This window comes from Pinus tabuliformis, chromosome 1_1 (assembly GCF_031772625.1).
Source record: "Pinus tabuliformis cultivar Carrire ecotype Pingquan chromosome 1_1, CPIR1, whole genome shotgun sequence".
In the NCBI taxonomy this organism is placed as follows: Eukaryota; Viridiplantae; Streptophyta; class Pinopsida; order Pinales; family Pinaceae; genus Pinus; species Pinus tabuliformis.
The window spans coordinates 229,399,264-229,416,366 of record NC_142297.1 but is presented as its reverse complement, the minus strand read 5'-3'; positions in this window follow the sequence as shown (position 1 = coordinate 229,416,366).

Genomic DNA, 17,103 nt, shown 5'->3' with positions numbered 1-17,103 from the left:
CTAAAAATTATCAAAAAATTATATCATTTGCTTTCATCATGACTCATGATTCTTTTATCACGATGACCCTTGACTCTTTTTTTGCGATATAAATTGACTTTTTTTCTTTTCGATAAATAAATCCAATTCTATAGCCTCATTAATGTGTAGGGTAGTATATGTCATTAGTTGGATAATGTACATGGATAAATCTAATGGGTGGCATACACTTCCTCTTCACATTAATGGGGCTATAACATTGGATTTATTGATCGCCTTTTTTTTTGGTATAACTTTCTTTATACTAGCAGTGTCAAAGCATAGGTAAATAGTATAGAGAATACCAAAGTAAATACAAAGGGACAAAAGACATAACTAGAAAGGAGAATCACCCATATTGAGGTTGACTCTTAAGGTGACCTTTCTAAAAATGATAGCTCCACATAGGCTGGTCTATCTCTAACGTGTATTCACACAGTCCAATGCCCTGGTCGTATTTGTGAAGCATGAACTGAATGCTACTTATTTGCCTTACTGCATAAAGCAACGTCAACCATCCAAATGGAATACTCAAGCTCTTCAACACTGAAACTAGGAGCTATCACCCTGTTTTCACTGTGTCTTACGCAAGCATTTCTTGTGAACCTTATACCAAAAATCAAAATAGGTAAATGTTTCCACGTGGTTGTTAATTGTTTCCACTATTTCCACAAACCAATTAGATCTCAACAAATTTTCAAGCAACAAACTTTCAAGTGTTAAGAACAAACTTGTTCTAAAATTAATAAGCACATAAAAAACAAATAAGAATTAAGTAAGAATTATATTTTCCAAATTTCATAATTTTATTATTTTGAACATATTTGGGAAGACTAAAATTTATATTTTTTCAAATATTTTTATAAATATTATTTTTTTACTTTTAAAAAATAAATCTTTTCCAACTTTTTAATAACTTCTTTTTAAATTCATCTTTTTAATTACACATTTCACACATCCAAGGTTATTATAATCTTTGAACACACGTTTCATATGTGCGTAAGTTAATGATGCCTTTTATGGTTATTATTATGTTGAAACTTTTTCTATCTTAAATTTATTTTCAATAGATTAATAATTTTAAAATATGTTGGGTTGAGAAATCTAATTCTCCATAGTATTACAATATAAGTGTCCATGTTTTTTTTTAAAATTGAAATTCTATTAATTCAAAATATCTTTTTTTTTTGTAAGCTACGGTAAAATTCTATTAATAAAATTGAAAACTATGTACATATACATATTGTCACCCGCCCAACAGGGAAACCGGGTGAACTCCTAAAAATATATAACCGCCATCCAAAAGTAATAGAAGATCAGTTTCTCAAACCAGACTAAATACCCCGCTAATCTATCCAAAAACATACTATGCAACACTAGAGATAGATCCATATTGTTCAAGACTGCTACCATTATACTGCTATAATCTACTACTATCTGGAAAAAGCACAAAAATCTCCATATAAAAACCTGTTAATGTCTTCAACTACTGTGGCTACAGATGCATGGCATCATTCCTTACTGCATTGTCTGCATCTTCTGTCTTCACAGCTATTCCATTATCTTTCAACAGCTTTATGAGCTGATCCATTTTCCTGTCCTGCATTAGAAGGGTCATTTGTATATTTTTCAGTTCTCTTTTGAACATTGGCATACCCTGTGCGAGCTCCACCATTTCTACTGCTACTTGCTCCAGGGCCTTAGCAAGCAAACGCTTCATTCCCCAATATACGTGCAGTGACTGCTTATAGAGGGACATTTGTCCTCTTGTATGTCCAGGGTCAGGTAAGAAGGTCTCCCAATTAGCCATCTCTGGATCAGATTGATCTTGCAGAGCCTCTTCTTCTAACTTATCTATTATCCGGCGAATTTTATAATTAGTTTCCTTGGTATAAGCGGCCTCTGCATCCTGTAACTTCTGTCGCATATCCTTCTTGGCCCGACCGCGAACACCACGTCTGGAGCCCTCCTCAGAACCGCGATGCTCTTCTCGCCCTACATACCTCCCTCTGCCCCGAACACCTCCTCGGCCCCGTCTCCCGCGACCGCGCCTGCTCCTTCCTTCATCCGCCTCTTCATCATTCTCAGAATCGATCTCGGTATCTTCCTGGGCCTCCTCTGGAACTGAACGCCTCATCCACCTACCTACTTTTCCACCGGAGGAGGGGCGTGGAGTATCCTCTGCAAGAAACTCCCGAATATCAACTTCCAGCTCGTTCGAATCTTCAGGGATATCTAAGTAAATGAGAGGGAGGGATTCATCCACCACCTGCTTCCCTTTCTCTGCCATCGTCGCTCCCTGACTGCGAGTTCGCCTTCCTTCGGGTCGGTTTAGAGTAATGTCCATATTATCCGCCCACTGCTTCCACACCAAACAACCGCCTTTACAGTCTGAGCTCGAAACAATGTAACGCAAACAGACAATTATCCTTTGTATACAAGTCTCCCACGACCTCCTCAGTGACTGCAATTCTCTTTCCCAATCTGAGCTTGTAAACAGGACAACTAAAACCCTTACTTTCGCTCGCCTAGCTTCAGGAAAGAAATTTGCATGGCTGCAGCTATTATCATACCATCTCCGAAAGAGAGCATGCAGCATAAGGACCTCGCTCGACCACCTTCCCACGTTCTGAACAATTATTCTGCAGACCATCTCATTATTACATGTTGCATAGCCCAAATCCTGATGTGATGCGCTCCCTGCCCTCCTGACGCCACCGCGCTCCCACCTCAGTACCTGCCCTGCCGTCAGCCTTGGGATGAGCAGGCCTTCGCATGCATGGATATATGGATGCCGCCCATTTAAATTTTCAATACATATATTCCGTAAGCTGCGTCTGTCACCATAAATGCAGTTATCATATTCATTCGAAAGCATGAGGAGAAGGCACTTATGCGGTCCTATCCTCCCCTCTCGCCTCATGATTCCTTTTAAATTTTCAATATATCTATTAATGAGGCTTCGTATGTCACCATAAATACAGTTGTCATATTCGTTTGAAATCATCAGGAGAAGGCGTTTTAGGCGGTCCTATCGTCCCCTCTCGCCTCATGATTATCCTGGCGCAATATGACTGCCAGGTCATGCCATCTCATGTCCTCCTGTAAGGCCACCCAGTTTCCATCCAATACACAATGGGAACCGCCACATGCCCAATTTTCCAAATAATCAGCCGCTCTATTACCTCGTCGCAGAACATGGGTGACTGTAATATAGTCAATCCTCCGCATTTGGTGTTCAATATCCTGAATAATTGCAGCCGTCCGCCAGCTCTTGGCTACATGGTCCCAGGCTTTGCCTCTCTGTAATTTCCTCAACATTTCAATGACAATTTGGGAGTCACCTTCAATATCGAGGTTACGATAACCATTCCTCGCAGCAATCCGAATACCATGAAAAATTCCCCAGAGTTCCGCTTCATTATTGGACATTTCACCACCCCATTCAGCATATACCCAACGCGAGATACCGCCACTATCTCGGAAAATACCACCCCATCCTGCATCCCCAGGATTACCCTTTGATGCACCATCAAAGGATAATTTAATGCACTTATCTATTGGGAATCTAAAACGATTTGGACTCTGGATAGTAACTCGAGTACGATTATCAGTATTAGGATACAACATTGTATAGTCTAGGCTCAATTGGCATAAAATTCGTTGCTCAGCCAAGTTTAATTGCCAATCCTCCTCCTGCCAAGGTTCAGACAAGATCGTCTCTTTAATGGAACGGCAAACCACGTCCCATATGCTGGCTACATGGCAATTGCGGTCTTTAAAAATGCGTTGATTACGTTCCTTCCACACCTCCCAAATTACGAAGCCCAGCGTTAAACTCCATATCCTCCTCACCAGTTTGCTATGGAAATGACTTGTACCCCATTGTAAAATGGTATTTCTTAGACTATGAGGATCCCTATTGACCTGCCCGAAGAGAACCCGCACCTCTTCCCACAAACTTTGTGTATACAAACAGCTATTTAGCAAGTGCTCCTGGTTCTCAATATCATCTATTAATTCAAAATATCATGATACATCAAAACATCTATTAATTACACATGTAGTACATCAACATCCTTTAAATACATTTTTGGTAATAAATGTTGGGCTAGTTTATGGATTTTTATTTTTTATTTTTTATTTTACTTTTTCTTTTTCTTTCATCAATTTAACCTATGAAATTATCCAAATCTACAGAAGTTGGGGCAATAGCCTCATTATGGAGAGAAAATTCTGAATGTCATCATTTCAACCATGTTTTCAATTTATTTTCCACTATAAGCATTATCAGACTCATAAGTACGTTTTTTTCCCACTCTTTGCAAACAAGATTATGGTTGGAGCCCCTCCATCTTCATTTGTCAAATGATTCTCCTCAAAGGAGGGATGACAAGGAGCCATTGGAGTCTATTCTCAGTCTGGTGGAACTGATTTCTCAATAGAAGCCTTATGTTATTGCAAGTTGTCCTTCTTTTGATCAACAATGTATTTTGAACCTTTTCTTTCCTTCGGGTCCCTCCAACTGCGACTAGTTTTCCTTAGCTCTTGGGAGCCAATAACCACTTTTGAGAAAGGGCATGTCTTTAGAAGGTGTCCAGGTTGTTGACAAGTCTTGCATCTAAATTTAGTGATTTCATAGTCTAGAGGTTGAGAAAACTCCTTACCCTTCCATTTGAGCAGGATTCTATTCAAAATCCCTTTGCTAAGGTCCACTTCAATGCATACTCAGACGAAATAAAATAATAATTTTAGAGAGTCTTTCCTTATCTAATTATATGAATTGGCCAATTAAATTTGCAATATCTTCTAGGATATCTGGTCAGATCCAATGCAAAGGTAAGTTAGGGAGTTTTACCCAAATTGGAGAAGTCAAAGACTCCATGGTGAGGGGTTTGAAATTTGGAAAACATGGTTGCATTGAAATACCAACTCAGGCCCAAAACCAAGACCTCTAATCGAAAACCTTTTATCAATCCTTTGTATTTTTGAAGAAAACCACAAAATATCCTTTGGAGAAAAATAATAGGTACAAATCTTGGGTTCAGTTCTAGTGAACTCATTCTCTAAGTGCAGATCGAGAGGGACAAAAGTCGTTAAAGAAACAAATGATTCCCTGCCTTTCAAATATTTTTGCCTTCAAATATATGATATTATCCTCCATTTCAAGCTCTGGAATGTCCATTGACTGATCCACCACAAATGTAGGGCCAAACATATCTTTATGTGCCAGAGAACTAGACCTAGGTTCAGGGGCATCTTTGAAAGACAGGGATTTTGAAGCCAAACATGCTCCACCACCTTTAGCACCACCGAATAGACTTGCTACGAGAGAGATGGAGGAATCCTTCATGATTCCATAATCTTTGAGGTATTTCTCCATTTTGAGTTTCCTTCTCTTGTGAAAGAGTCAAACATAGTTCATTGTGATTCCTGTCCTCTTTTGGAGTCTAGTTTCCAACATGTTTACTGACTCTGCCAAATTTACCTTAATGAAAATATACCCTTTAGAAAGAGTCCTAACAAATATTGAAAATTCTTGTAGAGATTTTTCCACGATTCCTTGTTTCTATGCTTATGAAATTGAATATACATTTTATAAGGCCTTACCCACTAATGGACCAGGGAAACATGTTATGTATCGCTCCCAAGGTATTGTTTCTCATTGAGGTATTATGTAAAATAGGTTGTGTGCTATGTTTATCTAACTGTTTATGGTGTACAAGACAAGATCTTTTTGTCCCATTAGAGTGTAGGTTGTCATCCATGCAATCTAAGACACTGCACCTTCTTGGCACTTTTTGTCAAACACTTCAATTGTGACTGCATTTACCAGAGACCATGAGCAAGTATCTCTCACATGCAAATCTTCAAACATTTCATGAGCATCCATAGAGCCCACACATATGACATCCTTTTAAGAAAACACATCCACATGAGTAGGAAAACTCGTGATGGTGGCATCATTGGTAACATAACACAGGAGAAAGCGATCTTGCTCTGGTAGGAGTTTCAAGACGAGATGATGTTCAAGGGAAAAAATAAACCCAACCACCAATAATCTGTCAAAAACTCACCACATCCTTTCTTAATTTCTAGAAGCCCAAGGCCTCCTCACCTACAGGGTACTCTTTTGCTTGAAGAAAGTCATCGTTGTCGTTCGGAGACATATAGAAATAGAGATGCAAAACCCTTGGTGCCATCATAATCTTCCTGAGTTGAAAAAAATAAGATAAGTGTCAATGTTAAATGTTAAGTGAGGTCATATAATAATTTTTTAATTTAAAAAAAAAATATTTGATTTGTGGATTAAATTATTTATGTTCTTGATGGTTATTATTACTATAGTTTAAATGCTTTATCTTTTGGTTATCTTCGGATGCATTTTATAATTGTTTTTTCTCTAATATGCTAAATTTTTATTTATTGAATATGTCACCAAATTCTTGTGAGAAATGCCAAAACTTTGAACTTTTAGACTTTGTCATTATTAGCAGCTAGTGAGACCTAGCATTTATGTGCAAGGCCATAAAAGGTGCTAAGGAATTATGTAGTTTGCTTGAATTTTAATTATTATTTTGAATAAATAGTTTTATATTACCATTGTTTTAATGAGTTAAAAGGTTAAGAAGGTTGATATTGTAACAAATATTTTGAAATTAAGATTTAATGTGGACGTATATTGGGCATTTTAAGAAATTGCTGATTTTCTTCTTTAGAAAATAATATTTGATATTTATATTAATGTTGATCATCTCCTTGTACTATCTTAATTTCATCATATCCTTGAACTCTTTATTACACCATAAGTTCTCACTAAATTTACTTCTCCCTTCCCTTTTTTTCCTTTTTCAAATTTATTTCCATTTAATGAATTTATTTGGAATTAATGGATTCTTCAATAACATTAACTATGTTTCTTTAATTAGATTGATCAAAACATGCTTGAATTGGGGAGTAAGTTAATGAGGATGTTGATGGTTATCATTAGTGTATTTTAAATGATTTATCTTTTGGCACTTTTTAGGTACATTTTATAATTAATGGCTTTAATTTTGCCAAAATTTAAATCATTGAATCTATATCCAAATTCTTGTGAAAAAGGCCAAAACTTATAACTTTTAGACTCTGTCATTATTATCATTTAGCGGACCTATCATTTATGTGAAAGGCCTTAAAAAGAGGTAAGCAATTAATGCAGGGGTTTCACTCAATGAACCTATGACATAACATGTGCATTTGTGGCATACTAAACAATACCTTAATTTGACTACATATAGGAAAATATCTATAAAATCACAATATTTAGCCCCCGACCAATACGAATCCAATACACCTTCCCAATTTAAAAACTCCATACTTTCGCTAGATATTGTAGGTATCCATTTTTTCATTAACATTTTTTATAACCCTTTAAATTTTTTCATTAACTTTCAGCTCCATTTTTTATACACAACATATTAAAGCCTTGTAGTCCCTATTATATGATCAATATATTATGTCATTTTTCCTCAATATATATATCTCCTAGTATGAACGCATGTGGTATGGTATTTCTCCCCTTAGTGAAGCCCCTGTGGGAATTAAATAGTTTGTTTGAAAAAATTGTTTACATGCTCGAAAGTATTTAAAATGAATATTCCTATATCACCGTAGTTTTGATGAGTTAAAAAGTTAGAAAGGTTTGTATTATAATAAATATCGTCAATTAATATTTAAGGTGGATGTATGTAGGATATTTTAAAAGAAAGTGTTTTTGGCCTTCAAAGCCCACTAACTTATAACTTTTTTTTTTTGTGTAAGTCAGCTTTTGATATTAACAAAAAGAAAATATAGTACAAAACTTCTGCATTTGCAGACTACGGGCCGCTTAACAGTAGGCCTATCTTCAGGAGACCAAAAAGAGTAGACAGAGTAACTGAAAACTAAAAACAGCACACCTCGCAGGGCGGCAGAGAACCAGAACTAACAGAAGGACATAAACAGAAGAAGACCTGTCGGAGAAGACACTAGACAGGCTACCTAGACAGTAAACATATCAACCCGCAAAGAAGAAGGAAGCGAGGATAGCAAGCCGCAAAAATAAAGAGACTGACCGCCGAGGACGTGGAGTCTGAGAGACTACAGAATCAGATATGTTTAAACGTCTCCAGGACCGGTTCAGACCTTGACATGTTGACCTGTCCTGGCTTGGGAGGATTGCCCTGCTGATCTCCAGTCGGATCTCCCTTCTGCATATATGAAGGCTTGCTGTCTTGACCAATGACATGTCTTAAGAGTTTAATCAGAACCGTGAGCTTCTTGTCGATAGTGTCGACCTGTTGCTCCAGCGCACTCAGCTTGAATTCAATACTCTCAACGACCGCCATATGATCATGCCTCATAGTTTCTGTGAAATTCTGAAGCTTTCGCAACTGCTCCGCATATTCTCCCTGAATACCCAGAGCTTTCGCAAGAAGGGTCTTCATGTGCCAGCTCTCAGCTTGGGTTCTGACGAATTGAGTAGCGCGAGTGCTGATTGTTCCAGGGTCCAGGATCCAATCCACATCTTTTCCAATTTTCTGGTCTGAAAGCTTGTTCTCCTCCTCCTGGACCATGGCTTCCAAGTCGATAATCTTACGCTTATTCCTTTGTGAGGTCCGCGTTTCATACATCTCTCTCGCTTGCCGAAGGTCTTTGTTGGCAGACTCATTGCGGCTGCCCTCCCCTGCCATTGTATTGCTTACTCTCCTAGTGTTTTCCTGAGCTCTATCTGCAGAGTGAAGAGGCTCTGTCTTGCTACACGATAAAACAATGCTTTTCCCATTGCCTCTGATAGTGGTTAAATATCTAATTACTGGGAAATTACCGGCGTATGGTCGCTTTTCTCTGTGCAAATTGCATGTCAGATCATCATAATTGCTGCGTGATGGTATGTTGGTTGGGTTATGGTATAATTGCATCCCCTTATGGTCACCGCTCCCTGCCTGCTTCATATCTTGCCAAGTGTCCCCCTTCCGGATCATATTTCGGCGGCTCATACCATCACAGATCATGAAAACTGTAAAAATCTTTGTCACTTGCTTCTATCATAGTTGCCCTTATCTTACTTGTCCTTCGAGCCCTGTTAGGATTTAATGGAGCCTGCCAAGTCAACATGTCTCATCAATTATGATGCTGAGTTATTCGACCCTTCGGTCGGACTCCTCTGCTGTCACCAAATCTAACCTGGAGAGATGCATGCATTTTCCTCTTAACTTTGGGTTGTTAATATCCTACCAATAGTTGTCCCACATTGTGTTAGGGTGTTCAATCCCATGATTCGCCAGGTGGTCAGCAACCGAATTAGCATTTCGCCGTACCACCTGAAAGATGAGGCCTTTCATTTCTCCTAACAGTTTGGAAATATTGTCTGTAACCTTGGCCAGTCGCCAATGTCTGGTAACCTTACTTGCTGGCGTTCCCCTGTAGATTTTCCTGGTCATTGTTATGGCCACCTCTGAATCGCCTTCAACCACTGCGTTGCCTGTTTGGTTCATTCTGAGAATCCTTAGTCCTCTTTCCATGGCTGCAAATTCCATTTCGTTATTGGTTCCTTCCCCTAGGGCTTTACTGTAAATGTGAAGAATTTCCCCTTCATGATTCCGGATGATTCCTCCAATGCCTGCCAAACCAGGATTGCCTCTCGAGGCACCATCAAAGTTTAGCTTTAGGAACCCTTCAGGCGGACGACTCCAGCCAATTGGCACAGTGCTTGGTTTTTGCTGGCATTCTGTGGTTCCCATGTTTCATCCATTGTCCAAATTGAAGGCTTTCAGAATTCGCTGGTCCCTGGCCGAAGCTTGGTTATCAGGATCGGCTCTGCACTTTACCAAGATTAATTGTCGAATATTTTGGGTTAAGGTAACTTGCGAGTGCTCTATATTTCTGTGCTCATTCTGAAAAATTCTTCTATTTCTTTCTTTCCATATGGTCCAAGTTATGAAGCCTGGCAAGACTTTCCATATACTGTTGATTCTTAAATTGTTTGAATACTCGCTTGGCCAATTCATAATAGTGTTTTGAATGGAGTCCCTATCCCTGTTAGTTTGTTGCATTATAGTTTCCATCCATCTCCAAAGGTGATCAGCCCATTCACAGGTGTTGAATAGATGGTTCATAGTTTCTTCAGCTAGATTGCACAAAGGGCATTTAGAAGGGCCCCTAAATCCTTTTTTGCGCAGATTCTTCCAGGTAAGAGTTTTTCTCTGCAATAGGAGCCAGAGAAAGGTTTTTATTTTAGGCCAAAACATGGGATCCCAGACCTTGTTGCTCCATTGCATTACCTCCACCTGCTCTGAATGCTCTAACTGCTCTCTGGCCTCTTTGAGTGTGAAATTACCACTCCCTTTTATGCCCCATATTAACTTGTCATTTTTTGTGGCCTTTTTGATTTTTATTTTGTTTAGATGGCTTAGCAGATCACTTATATTATTGTTTACCTCAATTGAGTTTTCTGTATCATGGATTAACCAATCTCTCCATTCCTGGTCGCTGCTACTGTGGCTCCAATAATGGTGGACAGTATACCTTCCCCTGTTCTGGCATTCTCTTTTAAAATCTTCTAGCTCTGGTTTTTCCAGCCTTGGGAGTTGCTGCCAAGCATCTTCCCAAAAAAGGGTGGTTTCCCCATTGCGGATTTCCCAGAAACTATGATCCTGAACTAAGTTACGATTCCTTCTTGCTAAATTCCATATTGGAGAACCCTCAGGCACTTCCTGTAACCTTATTAAGTCCTGTTCGTTGCAGTCGGGAGTATATTTCTCCTTCCAGTGTCTGGCCCATGGCAGATTGGGTTCCTTCAACCAACGCCACCACAGCTTGGCTCCGCATGTCATGTTGATGGTGTAGGGATCCACGAGATTTAAGCCCCCTGCTGCTTTCGATTTGCATAGTTTGTTCCAGGCCACAAGTGCCCATTTCTTTTTCTCAGCATTGCCACTCCACATAAATGATCTTTGTATAGCCCTAATTTTCTGGAAGACTCCATTAGGAGCCGACATGATGGAAAGCATATACTGCGGAATGGCTTGCAGTATTGCTTTAGTGAGGACCAATCTTCCAGCAAAATTAAGAGCCCTATGAGTCCAATGTTTACATCTTTTCTCCATTTTCGCCAAGATTTTTTCCCAATGAATTTTTTGCCAAGGTTTAGTCGTAAGCGGGGCTCCCAGATACTTAGAGGGCAGACTACCCCTTCGAAAGCCTAGAATATTAGATAGATGCTTCTGAATGGCTAGATGAGTATTAAAGAAGAAAATAGTAGATTTAGCATGATTAATCTCCATACCTGAAGCTTTGCTGAAGAGGTCTAGAATGTTCTTGAAAGCCAAACTTCTTTCACAGTTGGAGTGCCATGCAGCATTGTGTCATCTACAAACTGCTGGTGCGTTGTTGCAGGTATGGAGTGAAGTGGATGTAATCCTTTGATTTTTCCTTCATCTCTTGCTTTGTGAATGAGTCTGCTGAGCCCTTCCATAAGGATCACAAAAAGGAATGGGGAGAGAGGGTCTCCTTACCTAATGCCTTGGGAGGGGGAGAAAGGTTCCGAGGGGGAGCCATTGACCAAGATAGAAAATTTGGTGGATTTCATCAGAGCTAGGATCCATTTGGTCCATTGTTTGTCAAAGCCAAAAGCATTCAGTATGGTTTCTAGATAATTCTAGTTGACCTTGTCGAAAGCTTTGGAGAGATCTAGCTGCATTAGCATACCTGCTAATTTCCTTGTCTGAAGGGTATGAACCATCTCCTAAGCTAAAAGGATGTTGTCCAAAACTTGTCTGCCCTCCACGTAGCCTGAATGCTCTTCCGAAATTAAGTCAGGAAGAATTGGCTTAAGTCTATTGGCTATAACTTTAGATATGATTTTATATATCACATTACATAAAGCTATAGGTCTAAATTTTTCTGGAGAGTTGGCCTCTTCTTCCTTAGGAATTAGAGCAAGGAAGGTGGAGTTCAGCGATTTGAGAATGGAACCGGAGCGTCTGGAATTTTCTACAACTTCCCAAACCTATGTTTTAATAGTAGGCCAGCAGGCTTTATAGAAATTTATTGTAAGACCGTCAGGCCCAGGTGCCTTATCATTCGGCATACTCTTGACAGCTTCTTCCACTTCCTCCATCGAGACAGCTCTTAACATAGCTGAGTTTTGCTCATTAGTTATGATGTGGGGTATTGCTTGGGTTATTTCCTCTATGGCCTCTGTTATTTCTTCCTGCGTTTCCTGAGCTATATGATTAAAGTGCCTAGTAAGCAAAGTTGATATTTCCTTGTGATTTTGAAGAGTTTCCCCTGCTTCATTATTGAGCCGAGAATTTTATTTGCACCCCTGCAGTCCAGTGTGGATCTATGGAAAAACTTGGTGTTCTGTTCTCCTTCCTTTAGCCACTGGATCCTTGATTATTGTCTCCAAAGTGTTTCTTCCTGTTGACAACGGAGTTTCCATTGTTGCATAAATGCTTTCTCCTATTCCCTTGAGTCTTCACGGTTGTTCCCCGAAGCCCATTCCTTATGAATTTGATTTAACTTGCCCTCTATGATGGTTTTTTCCTGGAAGATGTTCCCAAATTTAGTTGCATTCCATTCTTTAATTTTGTTTTTGGTGTGTTTTAATTTGCTTTGGAGCTTAAACATTCTGGTTCCTCTGATGTCCAATGGTTCACACCACCATTTCTCCAGCAATTGAACAAAATTGGGGTGAGTCAACCAAAACTTTTTGAATCTAAAGGGCTTGTTTCTAGGGGTCCCTAGGAAGGCTACCTCCAAAGAGATTGGTCAGTGATCTGATCCTCCACTGGGAAGAATGTCAGAATCCACTGTTATTCCTTCAAGTAAAATGCTTTCAGAGATAAGAAATCTGTCCAAACGAGAGGCAATCAACTTCTCTCCTCCTCTCCTATTGTTCCAAGTGAAGGATCCATTTTTGGGTAGGATGTCTACTAGTTTGGCAGAATCAATGAATTCAGCAAAGAGTTTTGCATCCTTATTGAGCCTTCTGATTCCTCCTTTCTTCTCCAGGAGAGAGGTTATCATATTAAAATCCCTGCCCATGATTATCTTCGAGGTGGGATGTCTAAGCTTTAAACTCATTAGAGAACTAAGAAAATAAAATTTATAGTCTAACCTTTGCGGTCCATAAACATTTATGCATAAGTAAGTTTCAGAATTACCTATCATTTGAACTTCCGTGGCTACGAACGATCTTGTAGCTTCCATTGAGAGGATACCTACCACTCTGGTGTCCCAAAGAGTAACTATGCCTCCTTCCCATCCTTGACTGGCTACATCTATAAATTCTATAGGTTTACCCAGCCTTTTGCTGATGTTCACCATTTTATTAATGGCACATTTGGTTTCCTGTATGAACATAATATCCGGATTTTCTTTTTGGAACTTTCTCTTAAGAATTGTTTGTTTCGCTTGGCTATTGATCCCTATTGAATTCCATGAAATGATTTTCATTTATAACTAGATATATTATTGGTAAGACGGGAAGGCATTTAGAGCCTTCATTTTGCCTGAATTTAACATTAAAATCCCCAAATCTTGCAATACCTCCCCATTTGTTCTTCGGCCTCTTTTCTTTCTTTGCTTCAGACCTGTTGGATTAAGAGAAATGCTCTTTGAATGATTTCCTGTGCCTTTTGCTATACCTAATCTCCTGTTTTGCTTATCTAATTCCGCCTTTTGTCTTGCGATGAATAGATCACTAATCTTCCTTATTTCTTCTTCCGGAATATTTTCTAGTCCTTGAGTTCTCCAGTTTTCTTCCATGACTGGTAGGTTCACCCCTTCCTTCTCTAGAACTTCATTGAGCTCCATCTCCTCACTACCACCATCGCTGGTTAGCATATCAGTATCTTCATCGCGTTCATCTTCTAGCTCTTGCATTTGGACTTCTGTTCTGATTAGATTTTCCTCCCCATCCTTTGTTTTATGGCCTTGCTTGTCTTTTGTCTCTTCATTAAGTTTCTTTTCCCTATTTTCTCCTTCTGAATCTGTATCGGTTTCCAGAATGCTAAAGGTGTTGTTGGTAATGCTTGGTTCTACCCCTGCTCTGTGCATTCTTTTCATGTTAGCTCTTTGTCTTGCTTTTGGCTTTGTGAAGGCTTCTTTGCTCTTTGCTGCTTGCTCTGGTTTGTGTTCTTCCCCTGTTCTGTTTAAAGGGAAATCTCTGACAAGGTGTCCATGTTCATGACACCTTCTACATTGGAAGGGGATTTGCTCATAATCGATGGCTTAAAAATAGTCCTCATCTCTAAACTCCAGCCATAAGCCTTCATGCAGAGCTCCTGAGACATCCATCGCCACACATATTCTTGCACAGGAAGTGTATCTTCGTTGCATCATTGCTTCTGATGCTTTGATGAAAGTTCCTAGACGATCTCCTATTTGCTTAAGCGTCGCTAATTGCCAATAGTCTATTGGAAGGGAGAATAAACAGATCCACACAGGAACCTGTGTAAAGGTTTCTTTTTTTGGCACAAAGTTGTTTTTCCAGGGTCTCATATAGAGTCCCGCTGATGCAAAGAAGTAAGGACCTCCATCAAAAACCCCGTCCTTGTCCTCTAAGTTCGTAAAAACAATAGTAAAAAAACCTTTTGCCCCTAGGTGTAGTTTGACATGACCTTTAGGTTTCCAATATTGCTTGATCCATTGACAGAGCGCTCGTTCTGTTGGCCACAGTCCCATGAACTTGCATATTACTACATGTTCTGACATATGTTCTCTATAAGCTTGAATATCCGGATCTGAGAAAACCACTCTGAGGGTTTCTATTTTTTTTGGTTTGCATGCTCCTTGGGTTGCTTTGTTGGAAATGGGGTTTAGAGCTGTTTCTTTCTCCTCTTCATCTAGAGATTGTTTCTCTGCCTCATGTTCCCCTTCTTCCTCTGTTTGGATATTTATTGGTGCTGTGTCTCTTTGGTCTGCATCTGCCCTTTTGTCGCTATTCTCCTTTCCATTACTTACTTTTTCTTTCATTTTTGGGTTGCTTCTTGTCTCTTTTTGCAACTTCTGTTTCCTTTCTTTGCTGGTTCCACTATTTTCCTTACGCTCTCCATAGCCAGTGATTTTAAATCCTTCCTGCGCTTTCTGTTTCTGCATTATAACTTGCTTGAAGGATGGGGTCCCAGTGGACCCCCCGTTTACCATTTGTCGGGTCAGTCCTCGACCTCTATTGAGTAGATCCTCTATCCTGTCTCTATGTGCTTCCAAAACTGGTTCTGAGCCTGTAGGTTTGAAGCGCTAAACCCTAGACCTCGAGCTTGCCGCTGCGCACTGCCGTATATTCGTGGTAGAGGAGAAAATCCCCACTAACTTAGGACTTATTAACTCGCTCATATTTAATTTATTTGTCGCAAATATTTTACATATCCCTTTCTTATGTTTCCTCTTTAGAATTTATTTCCATTCAATAAATGTATATGAAGTTGAGGAATGCTCCAATAAAATCAACTATATTTCTTTCATTAGATAGGTCAAAGCTTGAAGGCACCGCCACCATTTTCCAATCAAAATTTTCATACCACATGCTACCCTACCCATTGATCTATGATAGGAACATGTAGACGCAAACTCTATTGTTGTGTTTATATCCCTTCTAATGACATAATCATAATATAATGTGGTAAATACTTTTATTAGCACTTTGAAGGTTGCATGACTTTACTTCCTCAACCTTTGGGTTCTTCATTAAATATTACAAACAATTGGATTTGTTATTTCTTCCTTATTAGTCCCTTCTAGCTAGGCATGGAATCTTAGTAATATATTTGTGATTTTTTGCACACAATTTCTCGGGTTTTTTTTTCGACATATCGAGTATTGCAAACGGTTTATTTTGACCAATTAAAAACTTTGACATTTCATTTGCCCTTATTTCTATATTATATAGAGAGAGACACACACACAGACACACAACCAACATCTAATTCAAGGGTAATGTGTGATTTCGTCTTTGCTCAATGTGGAGTTGACACATGTTCCTTTTAAAGTAGAAATAAAATATTCTCTAAATAAAAAAATATTTTGGCTATAAGAAAAAAACAAATATTTTCTAAATAAAAACAATGTAAGCAATAATAAAAAGAAAAAATGAATATACATATTTGGTTAGTTTTAATTAAAAAAATTATAAAATATTAGTAATCTCACTCTCAATATGTTTTACCACTTAACTACTAGTATTACAACCTAGCAAAAAGAAAATGTGATAAAATATTTCACTCACTCAGCCACAAATAAAATATTTTGATGTCCATATTAAGTAACATAATTTTACATTTACATTGAATAATATATATATATATATATCTCTCTCTCTCTCTCTCTCTCTCTCTCTCTCTCTCTCTATATATATATATATATATATATATATATATATGTTAGCGAATATATTTCAATATCAACCTCATAACCAATTTTGCTCTCTCTCTCTCTCTCTCTCTCTCTCTATATATATATATATATATATATATATAGAGAGAGAGAGAGAGAGAGAGAGAGAGATTGGTTATGGAAGTGAAAATGAAATGTTATGTGCAAGGAGGTTAGAGGTTCAAATCCTCCATATTCACTTGTTCTTGGAGAAGGAGCATACGTAAGCACCTAGAGGTTATAGTGGTAGAAGTTGGAATCGACCCCATTTCAAGTTTGTACAAGACTAGCCTCGTAGATGATTCCTCTAAATAAAAACTAAAATAATTAGTTATTATTTTAATAAGAAGGAGATGTATAATTCATTCAATTCTTAATGTAAAATTTATATATGAAAAAATATTGTTAAAATGACAAAAATTAAATAATTATGTAAATGTGATTTTTACCTTAGTAAATCTTCTTTTACCATTCATGTGTTTGTATAACGATAACCAGTTCGTAACAGTGCCTATTGATTAAAATATTATAGCCTGAAAGGAAAAATGTATTGAAGAGTCATTGCTTGACCTTGATCAATAAAAGTATTCCAATCACTTGCCCCATGGAGGTTTCTCAGACACAATGTCAGGGTTTTACCACACATAACCTGTGTCTATGTTTATAATTTTAGTTTCCTGCTTGTTT